Source organism: Macrobrachium rosenbergii, chromosome 27 (genome assembly GCF_040412425.1).
Source record: "Macrobrachium rosenbergii isolate ZJJX-2024 chromosome 27, ASM4041242v1, whole genome shotgun sequence".
Lineage (NCBI taxonomy): Eukaryota > Metazoa > Arthropoda > Malacostraca > Decapoda > Palaemonidae > Macrobrachium > Macrobrachium rosenbergii.
This window is the reverse complement of record NC_089767.1, coordinates 3,744,948-3,757,005: the sequence shown is the minus strand read 5'-3', so window position 1 is coordinate 3,757,005 and position 12,058 is coordinate 3,744,948. Positions and strand designations below refer to the sequence as shown.

General features: G+C 39.3%; 1 protein-coding gene across 1 annotated transcript in view; it reads right to left on the bottom strand.

Annotated features, from left to right (window-relative positions):
* The window catches only part of LOC136853357 (serine-rich adhesin for platelets-like), a 168,721-nt gene that overhangs the window by 46,343 nt on the left and 110,320 nt on the right, over positions 1-12,058 (bottom strand). The gene's annotated exons all lie outside the window — the stretch shown is intronic.

The window sequence follows — 12,058 nt, the reverse complement described above, 5'->3', positions numbered from 1 at the left end:
GAAGGAAATAATATTATTGAAAACAGTCAGCGAGTCATTTAAAATACAAACGTTTTATAATTAGCATTGTTTTTGAAACATCGCGAATTGGTAACTGAATTGTATTAAGATACCGAAAAACTTCTAATGCCAGTTAATCTATAAAATGAAATCGGGAAGTCAAATATCACGGAAGGATTTTAACTATGACAAAGGGTGTTAGCTACTGTGGTCGATTGTAATGGTTCTCTACAGTGACACTACGATTTTTTAGACATGATGCCTCGTGCATTATATATGTCACGGTTTTCATCACATGTATTGAACTGCACCATTATTTATTCTCATCTATACAATTCAAGTGATGGTCATCTCGTTATTTCTGTTATTGAATTTCTATTAAGAATATCTTGACCTTAGTCAAGGTTTTCTGTGGTCTAATTTTTCTGTCTGTCTGTGTGTCTGAACTTTTCAGTGTCTGTTGATACTCGTCAAATAACCATCTCAGACTTTTTAGAGCGAATCGCCAAGTGAATGTTTCGGGCAAATATCACCAGTCTCCTTCAACTGCTCGTGAGATACTGTGCTAAAGCAAAGCAGCCCGTCATATCAAATTGGTTAGCAGATTATCTCTTTGTAGTTTTTCGATGAAGATTTGACGATTTGGTGTCACATCGAATTGAATGACAGGTTGATTTCTCTTGGTGTGCAAGCAGTTCACATGAATGAATTCGTAGACAGCTCGGTCCTTCATTCATGTGGAAGTGGCCGCTGGCTGCTGCTGCGTTTTAAGCACGTGTTGGAGTCTTGCTTGCTGGCCGTTCGTGCTTGCTCGCTAACTCAGCTCCGTTTCTGGTTCAGAACACCTGAAGTGCCTTCATCATTACTTTCATTTTGCCCTCTCTCTATAACAGTCCAGCTCTCTCTCTCTCTCTCTCTCTCTCTCTCTCTCTCTCTCTCTCCCTAATCTCTCTCTCTCAAATGGTCTCTCTCTCTCTCTCTCTCAAATGGTTTCTCTCTTTCTCTATCCCTAGTGCTCTCTCTCTCTCTCTCTCTCTCTCTCTCTCTCTCTCTCTCTCTTCGAGTATCTACGTATGAAAAATCCCAACAAATGTCGAAGGGAAAACAGCCATTCTCAAATACGAGTCGACAAGCACGACGCGGTAACACTTACTGACGTGTAAAAGGTCCCTTTTAATCAAGGGTAGGTGACCTCAGTCAGGTCTACTTTCATTTGACTGCCCGCCGGATTACGGAAGGAAGTGGACGCTCAGACAGACGCCCTTTGAAAGTGGATTGGACTGAACGAGTTTGGGACGAAGATGGGAAGAGCTGGGTTTGTAGCCTAGCCGAGAGAAATTGGTTTCGTTAGAAAGTTCCAAGTGAATGAATGGCTAGACTCGGAAGTTTGGCGGTTAGACTCTCTGCAGTTTTACGGCTTAGACTGTCTGAGGTTTTACGGTTAGACTGTCTGAAGTTTGACGGTTAGACTCTAGACTCTCTGAAGTTTTACGGTTAGACTGTCTGAAGCTTGACGGTTAGACTCTGAAGTTTGACGGTTAGACGCTGAAGTTTTACGGTTAGACGCTGAAGTTTGACAGTTACACTCTGAAGTTTGACGGTTAGACTCTGAAGTTTTACGGTTAGACTCTGAAGTTTGACGATTAGACTCTGAAGTTTGACGGTTAGACGCTGAAGTTTGACAGTTAGACTCCAAAGTTTGACGGTTAGATTCTGAAGTTTGACGGTTAGACGCTGAAGTTTGACAGTTAGACTCTGAAGTTTAACGGTTAGACTCTGAAGTTTTACGGTTAGACTTTCTGAAGTTTTGTGGCGATGGCGTTCAGAAATAACGATCTTTATAGACTCATACCCAGTCATCAAAGAGGAGTAGGCTACCCCGAAGGGGGTTAGTGCCGCCAGTGCACCTCGTGCGGTGCACTGTAGGCATTACTTAAGGTTCTTTGCAGCGTGCCTTCGGCCCCTAGCTGCAACCCCTTTCGTTTCTTTGACTGTGCCTCCTCTCATATTCTCTTTCTCCCATCTTACTTTCCACCTTCATAGTGCAACTGCTTTGAGGTTTTCCTCCTGTTACACCTTTCAAACCTACCTACTCTCAATTTCCTGTTCAGCGCTGAATGACCTCATATGTCCTAGTGCTTGGCCTTCTGCCTAAGTTGTATGTTCTGTTCAATTCAGTTCAATTATAGTAAAATGGCTAAGTTAACAGACATTGTGCCCTTTTGAAACGAAATCCGATTAGGCATGAACAGACAGGCCTTATGGGGGAAAAAAAGGTTATTGCATATTTCATTTCCTGACAAGGAAAATGGAACATTTGATCATAATACTTCAAGTGATGGATTGTCTGGTATCGGTTCAGGAAAAGGTCAGTTACCAAATACAGAGAGAGAGAGAGAGAGAGAGAGAGAGAGAGAGAGAGAGAGAGAGAGAGAGAAGGGGGTGGTGGTTAGAACGTGCAGTAATTTCAATTAGCGGAAGGATGTCAAAATTCCTAAAAATTTTAGGAATGAATATTGTTAGCCAACGAGCAAGAATGGAGACGACAACAGCTTCGAAACGCGGGAAATTTTAATATAATTGTCATTGATTGAGATAATCTTTCTCTCTCTCTCTCTCTCTCTCTCTATATCTATATATATATATATATATATATATATATATATATATATATATATATATATATATATATATATATATATATATATATATATATATATATATATATATATATACATAGATAGTCCGTGCTTGTGCGTGGTTTAGTTTTAAAGGACCATATATAATCTACATATATACATATACATATTATATACATATATATATATATATATATATATATATATATATATATATATATATATATATATATATATATATATATAAACATTATATGTATCTCGTTTGACAATACTTCAATCCTGATCATTGTGAAAAGTGGACAGTTAGTAGGGGACTAGCATACTTTTATGGAATATGCAGTTATGGAATAAGCGACGCTGGTACCACTGGAAATGACGGCTGTCCTGTAATGAAAACGGTCAATCCGTCATTGCCTGTAGTTCTGGGTAGCGCCAACCTGTCAAGATTGATGGAATACTCGCTCGAAAACTGATGAACTTGTCCGTAAAATCTGAATTCCAGTCGTCTTACTGTTGGTGGCGTATCCCACAGTCATCCTTTTGTACAGGGGTGGCGGGGGTTGTGGGGGATTATTAACGAATATAGACCAGCTGCACTTCAATTTACTTATATCCAGTGTCCCTCACATGCACGAATATCCCCGAGCTCTTCAAGCCATATCTTACTGCTCGTCTTTCCACAAGGTCCTCATTTGTTAAGAGTTATGCATGGGATTTCATATACACCGGCATTTGCATGTCTCTTTTTTTTTCATTGAAATATATACAGTAATGTGTGAACTACCGATGGATGTAGGATAATGAAAAACAAACAAATTGTCAGATTTGAGGTTCAGTCATTTTTAGTTTGTCTGTCCGTCCGCACTTTATTCTGTCCGCACTTTTTCTGTTCGCACTTTTTCTGTCCGCCCTCAGAACTTAAAAAACTACTGAGGCTAGAGGGCTGCAAATTGAAATGTTGATCATCCACCCTCCAGTCATCAAGCATACCAAATTGCAGCGCTCTAGCTGCAGTAGTTTTTATTTGATTTAAGGTTAAAGTTATCCTTAATCGTGCTTCAGACAACGCTATAGGATAGACCACCACAGGGCCGTGGTTAAAGATTCATGGGCCGCGGCTCATACAGCATTATACCTAGACGACCGAAATATAGATATATTTTCGGTGGCCTTGATTATACGCTGTACAGAAAACACAATTGCGCCGAAGAAACTTCGTCGCATTTTTCACTTGCTGTACATGATCTCAACGTATGGGAGCTTGATTGTACCTTTCAAATCAAATTTGGATTTATACATGAATATATGAGATAGGTTTCCATAGGAACGATGTCATAAAATTGGCAGTTACTTTACAGTGGACTGACCTCAGTCTTGAATGCTCTACTTATGAATAGAGGCTGATGGTTTCGAACGCAGACATCAGCAATAAACAAACTGAAGGCGATTTAAACGCGAACAGCGTTGGCATTTTATGTCACTGGTTATGTTGGCTACTTATCATACTATTTGTGGCCTAAATATAATGCCAGTAGATTGGTCGATCATGACTCGCATTACGTGGATACTGAGCCGTTTTCGGAGCTGCTCTTGTATTATTTTTGTTAACAATGCGGCTTTCTTCAATTTTCCCCCGCAAGTATTTCTATATACATCTTTAAGTAGGCACTGTAATTTCATTCATTGATTCATGGACGTGTATTACAAAAATACAAGAATTTGCTCCTGCAAAATAAGTAGGTGTGGTTAGATTTTGTGGTCGGCTTTAAATCAAAATGATCCTATGAAGAAATGAAATTGTGGAGAATGTTACAAAGAATGTATACATTACTTCCAGGAGTATCGATGTTTCTCCTTAATCTCCACAGGTTATTGCTTTTATTTTTTGCGAAAATTGACTTATTTTCCACTAGTGCCAAGTGCTTGGCTGTTGTTTATCATGATTTTTTTTACTGGTCAAGTATAGTTTTATTGCAGACGCCAGATAAGAGTATTTTGCCGATAGTTATCATAGCCAGAAATGAAGATATTTTTGTCTTAATGCTTGTTGTATAAGCGAAGGCAAAATGGAGCATTTTCACTGCAGTTTTGGCTTTGTAAGATGAAGGTGAAAGACCCAGTCTTGAGATTTGTAAAACAGAGATCCTGAGTATTTTTATGTTTGTTACCCGGTCAGTATCTGGGGATGTTATTCATTTCAAAAGTTACTTGCGGAAAGTATTAGAAAGTATTACCATTAGCATTAGAGAGTACAAGAAAATGGTTCAGTCTGAGGTTTATCAGCAAGCACTGTCTGTGTTTGCGTGTCTCCAAGTTTACACAAAAGTATGGTTTAAGATTTTATCGGTTCTTGTGTTGGAACATTACTTCAGATTAAGTTGATGGAAACTGTATTAGTATAAAGTTGGCAGCAGATTATTCGTTCAGTTTTCTGTGCTTTATGAACACCCCGGCTATGGAGACCATTAAGCCCCTGTAGAGGAGTAGTGCCGTCAGTGCCCCCTGGTGCACTGTAGGCACTACTAAAGAGCGTTTGCAAAGTCCCTTCGGTCCCTAGAAGCACCCACTCTTTAGCCTTTTGCCTCCATTCCCGACCCCTTTCTTCTCTGACTATCATTTCTTTGACAAGGGTAAAGTTTTCTCCCATTTAACCTTTAAATCCTTGTACTGCTTCTCCTTTATTTTCTGGACCTCTTTTCCTTGCTGTCCAACCACTCCAACTCCCTCTTTTCATTTTCTTAAGCGCTGAATGTTCGAAGGCGCCCCAGTCAGTGCTTGGTTTGACAGCCTATACTTCATAAATCAAATATAAAGATCAGCAAGAGCTATCTTTCCACATTCGTGTATTTGAATCTGTAAGTACATCCCCATTAATTAAACTAACATGTTTAAATTCAAGTTAAAATTTGGTGCTCATTCATTCAGTTTACGTTCCTCCACACACCCATCAACATCGACGTGTACCCACGTACAGTTACTTTCCCTTCCACAACATGCTGTTTCCTCATATTGGTGAGAATTTCACGTGGTTTTTCCTGTCGCCCCAGGCGAAAATATGAGAATTTCTCACTGCAACAGCTGCGGGTAAGGGAGGACACCAAGAAAAGAAAAAATGTTTGTGTACTGAATTTAATTTTCGGTACATTTTAGTTTTCTGCAAAAGGAAACAATGACTTTGTCTGTCCGTCGGCACTTTTTGTGTCCGTCCTCAGATCTTAAAAACTACCGAGGCTAGGGAGCTGTAAATTGGTATGTTGATCATCCACCCTCTAGTCATCAAACATACCAAATTGCAGCCCTCTAGCCCCAGTAGTTTTTATTTTATTTAAGGTTAAGGTTAAGCCTTGGATCGTGCGTCTGGTGCCGCTAGAGGTGCCAGAGAGTTTCATACTGCAGCACTTCGAGAGTTTCATACAGCATTATACGCTGTACAGAAAACTCGATTGCGCCGAAGAAACTTCGGCGGATTTTTTACTTTTTAAATTTTGAAATTGAATGAATGGGTTAGCACATGCCTGTTTCCGTCCTTATTACGATCGTCATCATCTTGTCCAGCGTCGTGTGACGGAAGGAGCCTCTGTGAAATTCCGCGACTCATGGCTTTCCTGTGCTCTATCTTCCGCGAGCCTTCATTCATCTCCTGTCTCCCTTCTCATCATAGTTCTCATACAAGTACTGTCGTCATTATCTCACCTACATGTGGAGCTTCCGTGCTTTCTCTTACGTTATTGCTAGCTCTGTTCTGCCGTCTGTTTGGTAATATTCTTCTTCAAGCTTTATTCTTAAATCTACAAAGTTTACCATCCCACCATCCACTCCGAATTCACTTGACAAGACCACATCAATATTATCTTTGCACTTCGATCGTGGATGTAATCAATTATTAGCTTTATATATTTAACAAGAATGCCAGTCACACAAAACCTTCCATAATATTGGTCTGTGGACGCTGTCAGATGCCTTCTCATAATTAACAAAAGAAATAAAAGAGGTTTTAAATTCCATTCACAGTTGCACAGTAGGCTTATCAACTCAAATATTTGCTCTGTGCTGCTTATTCCTTTTCTGAAAGGAGCTTGTCTACAGCTAAGCTTTTCATCAGTTGCTTTCTCCAGCCTGTTAAGAATAAACATGCCCAATGTTTTCTGTCAGACAAGAGTCTCCGTAGGGGGCTAGTGCCTTTCAGTGCACCTCACGGGGTGCACTGTAGGTATTACTAAAGGTTCTTTGCAGCGTCCCTCCTGCCCCTAGCTGCAACCCCTTTCATTCCTTTTATTGTACCTCCATTCATATTATCTTTCTTCCATCTCGCTATCCACCCCTCTCCTAACAATTATTTCAAAGTGCAACTGCGAGGTTTTTCACCTGTTACACCTTTCAAACCTACCTACCCTCAATTTCCTGTCCAGCGCTGAATGACCTCATAGGTCCCAGTGCTTGGCATTTGGCCTAAACCCTATATTCCATTCCAAAGGAAGGATAATGCCTCTGTAGTTATCAAATTAATTCTGGTCTTCTTCCTCTTGTGCCATAACTTTGACTTCCAGTTCCAAATCACTCAGTTGCAGAATCCTCTTGAAGTTCATCTTCAAGAACCTTTCCTATTTGAAGCCTAGATATCCTGTCAGATTTTATAGTTGTGTATTTTTTCAATTCCAGGTTTAGTTGGGCAGTGACAACTTGATGATCACTGCCGACATCTGCCCCCTACATTGCTCAGTGTTCTTTTAGTAGTCACGTGATGTTTGGTTTCTGTGAATGTCATCTGGTTTCAAGTGTATTTTGGGATGTCGTTTTGTTTGAGAAGAATTCCTCCGATTTTCTGGTCCGCTGGTATGGTGGTTTGTGTCGTGGCGTGGCACTCAGATGTCGCGGGGGGTTCGCGTCTCTCGCAGGGCGATGAAAAATCACTGGCTCTGTGTCATGATCAGTTACTGCTGCAGTGTGGGGTCTGCTGCGGTGAGAAACTTGAATTTCAAGTCAGTGGCCCTTTGGCGGGCTTGTCCCATGTGAATAGGTTTCATCTACTGAAATAATAAATAATAATATTAAGTTATTTACGGCTCGAAGACTAATAAAGTGCACTCTTTCCCTTTCCAGACTCTCCCAGACCTTCCTTACCCATTGCATCCTCCAGACCGTAAGTGTTCCTATCAACTTATGCATTCATACCGCCAGTCAAAATTCTCATATCTCTTCCTTGGTATTTCATCCATATCATTTGTAGTTCTGAATTAAATCCAACTTAAATTTCTTCAGAGAGTTCAGTCGTTTGTGCAAAGCACAATGAGACACCCATGTTGCACCGTTTTGCTTTCAGTCTTGCTAGCAGTAATCTACTGCTCATTGCTTTCCAGTCAGTCAGTGCATTTTCTGAACGAATATACACATTAGCCCCTTCCAGTCTCTTTTCCAATTCCTTTGCGCAGCGATTCACAAACAGCTAAAATGTTCAGTCCATCTTTCCTGAGTTTATTTTCTAGCTCTTCTGTCTTTCCAGTTTCATTCAGGGTCCTGCGTTCCAGTTAATATGTTACATTTCTCCTTAGTATAAACCAGGAGTTTCTTAGCAGCCCCTTGCTATGCTCGGGACTGGGGACCATTTCTAAATTGTTTTTGTCCACTAAAGTGGGAGAATCTGTAGAGGATTCATTGGTTAAATATGCTCAAGGATATCCAGTTTCGTGTGTGTATATATATACTGTATATATAATATATATATATATATATATATATATATATATATATATATATATATATATATACTAAGAGAAAAAAATGTCTGAATAGGTTGAAATTTGGAATGCTGATTACTTAATTTTCAGTGTGATATTTTAAATCTTTTTTACTGAATGTCTACATCTATATAAATATATATATATATATATATATATATATATATATATATATATATATATATATATATATATATATATATATATATATATATTATCTCTTTATTTCCTTTTGGGCGCACCGTCTTTCTTATTGGTAATTCTCTTTAATATTTTCAGCCAACACTCATCCTGTTTCTTGTACTGTGGCTTCGTCGGGTCAATTCCTGACAGCTTTGCATAACTGTTCTAGCGTTCTTCATTCTCAAAGGGGGCTGCCATGGATAATCCAAAATTTATACGCATGCGTGTGTGTGTGTAAGCGTGCTTATTATTTTACTTAAAATGTACTGACATATACGTACAGTATGTGGAATAGCACAAAGCCGGAACGATTAACTTGCTAATCTGAGCCCTGTCCAGCGCATTCCCTTCCATCATGAACAGCCGAGTGAACACCACGCATTAATCAGGAAAAGAGAACCCGCCGGGAAGGAATTCCATCCATCTAATAGATCATCCACTTCAATCCAACGGAACACAAGTCGACTTGACCATTTTTCTTACGCGCCGGACGTATCATTTCGCGGAAACTATGTCAGTCTGTGGTTTCTATTTTATTCCACGCACGTACGCGCAGCCCCCCACGCGGGAGACGCTTTGCTGTAAGGTGGAAGGCGTGCTTGCCAATGGGACGGTCGATTTCCTCACGGCGCTTCCATACACAGTCTTTCTTGCCGGTGAAATCCCTTAGTCACTGTTATCAATTAGGCATGTAGAGAAATAGGTGGTATGTCACGCTTAGGTGAATGGAGGAATACCTGGCACGTCCCACGTAAATGCATAGAGAATCAGCTGGCACGTCTCACATAGATTAGAGATGTAGCTGGCGCGTCTCACATAGATGCTTAGAGAATTAGGATGGCACGTCTCACATAGATTAGAGAAGTAGCTGGCGCGTCTCACATAGATGCTTAGAGAATTAGGTGGCACGTCTCACATAGATGCTTAGAGAATTAACTGGCACGTCTCACATAGATGCATAGAGAATTAGCTGGCACATCTCACCTAGATGCATAGAGAATTAGCTGGCACATCTCACATAGATGCTTAGAGAATTAGCTGGCACATCTCACATAGATGCTTAGAGAATTCTCACATCTCAGATGCTTAGAGAATTAGCTGGCACGTCTCACATAGATGCATAGAGAATTAGCTGGCACGTCTCACATAGATGCATAGAGAATTAGCTGGCACGTCTCACCTAGATGCATAGAGAATTAGCTGGCACGTCTCACATACATGCATAGAGAATTAGTTGGCACAACTCAACAAAGTTTAAAGGCTAATGTAATATAACATACACACTACTGGTGTCTCTTCATGAAATCATAGAAAAGGAGAGTTAGAAGTTAGACATAGAATCAGTATTTTCGCTGTAAAATAACATCTCTTATGACTCAGATTACGGGAAAGTCCGACCAACCAGGCAGTCTCGAATCATTGCAGACGCCATGTCGACTCTGTCGAGATGAATTACCATGGACACGGATTCCTAATTAACCTGCAGGCTTTGACGCGGGGTGATCTATCGTATCAGTAGCTTAGTTACCGCGTACATTTCTACCAAATATGAAAAATTCGGATCTTTCCTAGGCAGTGACCCCCAAGGGTTTTAACCCGGTATGTATCCACCTTTGCGGCGTGTTAATGCAAGCCCGTTGGGATGACCGTAAAAAATAAACAAATGACTGTAAATATCATAAAGATCATGACCCCCAAGAAATAGTAGTCCTAGACAACGACCCCTGAAAACCCTTGGGGGTCACTATCTAGGAAAGATCTCTGTAAATATCATAAAGATGATGACCCCAAGAAATATCATTCCTAGATAACGACCCCTCAAAACCCTTGGGGGGGGGGTCACTATCTAGGAAAGATCCGTGTAAATATAAAGTTAATGACCCCAAGAAAAATTAGTCCTAGATAACGACCCCGAAAACCCTTTGGGGGTCACTATCTAGGAAAGACCCAAAAATTCACCTGGCTAGGGGTATTGTAATAGTTGGACGGTTCGTCACGTGATGAAGTGCAAGGTTAAACAAGTAAAAATTCCGCCGAAGATTCTTCGGCGCAATCGAGTTTTCTGTACAGCCACTACAGTGTATAATCAAGGCCACCGAAAATATACCTATCTTTAGGTGGTCTCAGTATAATGCTGTATGAGGCGCGACCCATGAAACTTTAACCACGGCCCGGTGGTGGCCTATCCTATATCATTGCCAGATGCGTGATTATGGCTAGATTTGACCTTAAATAAAATCAAAACTACTGAGGCTAGAGGGCTGCAATTTGGTATGTTTGGTGATTAGTGGATGATCAACGTATCAGTTTGCAGCCCTCTATCCTCAGTATTATTTAAGATCTGAGAGCGGACAGAATAAAGTGCGGATAGAAAAAAGTGCGGACAGAATAAAGTGCGGACGGACAGACAAAGCCATCTCAATAGTTTTCTTTTACAGAAAACTAAAAAAAATGGAAGTTAAGTTGTGATTGGTTGAGGCTACTTAATATGGATACAAGTTTCGCCAATGAAAACTTCACCACCATGAAAATAATATTAGCCACATTAGTCAGCTAATATCCTCTTGTTTTACGTATGCGTACCTGCTAATCATTCATTTTATAGCATGTTTTAGTATGCGTACATGTCAGTCCTCTGGTGATTAAGTATTGCTTATTACTGATTATGAAATTCATCTTACGGCGATGAACTTCATTTGTTATCATGAAATATGAAATAAATCATCAGATTTTTTTTTTAGAACACCTGGTTACCCGACAGCTACATTCATCACTCCTGGTGCCCCGGGTTAAGGTAAAAGCCGCCCTCTCTCTCTCTCTCTCTCTCTCTCTCTCTCTCTCTCTCTCTCTCTCTCTCTCTCTCTCTCTCTCTCTCTCTCTCTTTCTGTCATGGCTTCTCATCCCAATAATAATGTCTCATGACCGTAAATTTATGAATCAGTATTATATATATATATATATATATATATATATATATATATATATATATATATATATATATATGTATATTATATATATATATTATGTATATAAATTATATATACATATGTACACATACACACACATACATATAATTACATATATATTATATATATTTATAATTATATATATATTATATATATTATATTATATATATATATATATATATATATATATATTTTATATATATGTAATATATATATATATATATATATATATATATATATATACATATGTGTATATACATATACTGCTATTCTTATTTATATATATATATATAATATATATATATGCCCTCTTAACGCGGGTTCGTTTTATTCTTCCTTTTATTTTTTTTATACGCTTGTATATGTATATATATATATCCAGGTCATATATATATGAAGTGTGTGTAATATCCGGTAGAGTCAGGTCGGTCACTTTACTCCTTGATGATTATGTGACGCGGGTTCGTTTCCCGCGACCGGACAATGCCAATTTCTTCACTTGGATCTTATAAACTTCGTTTTTGATAAATAC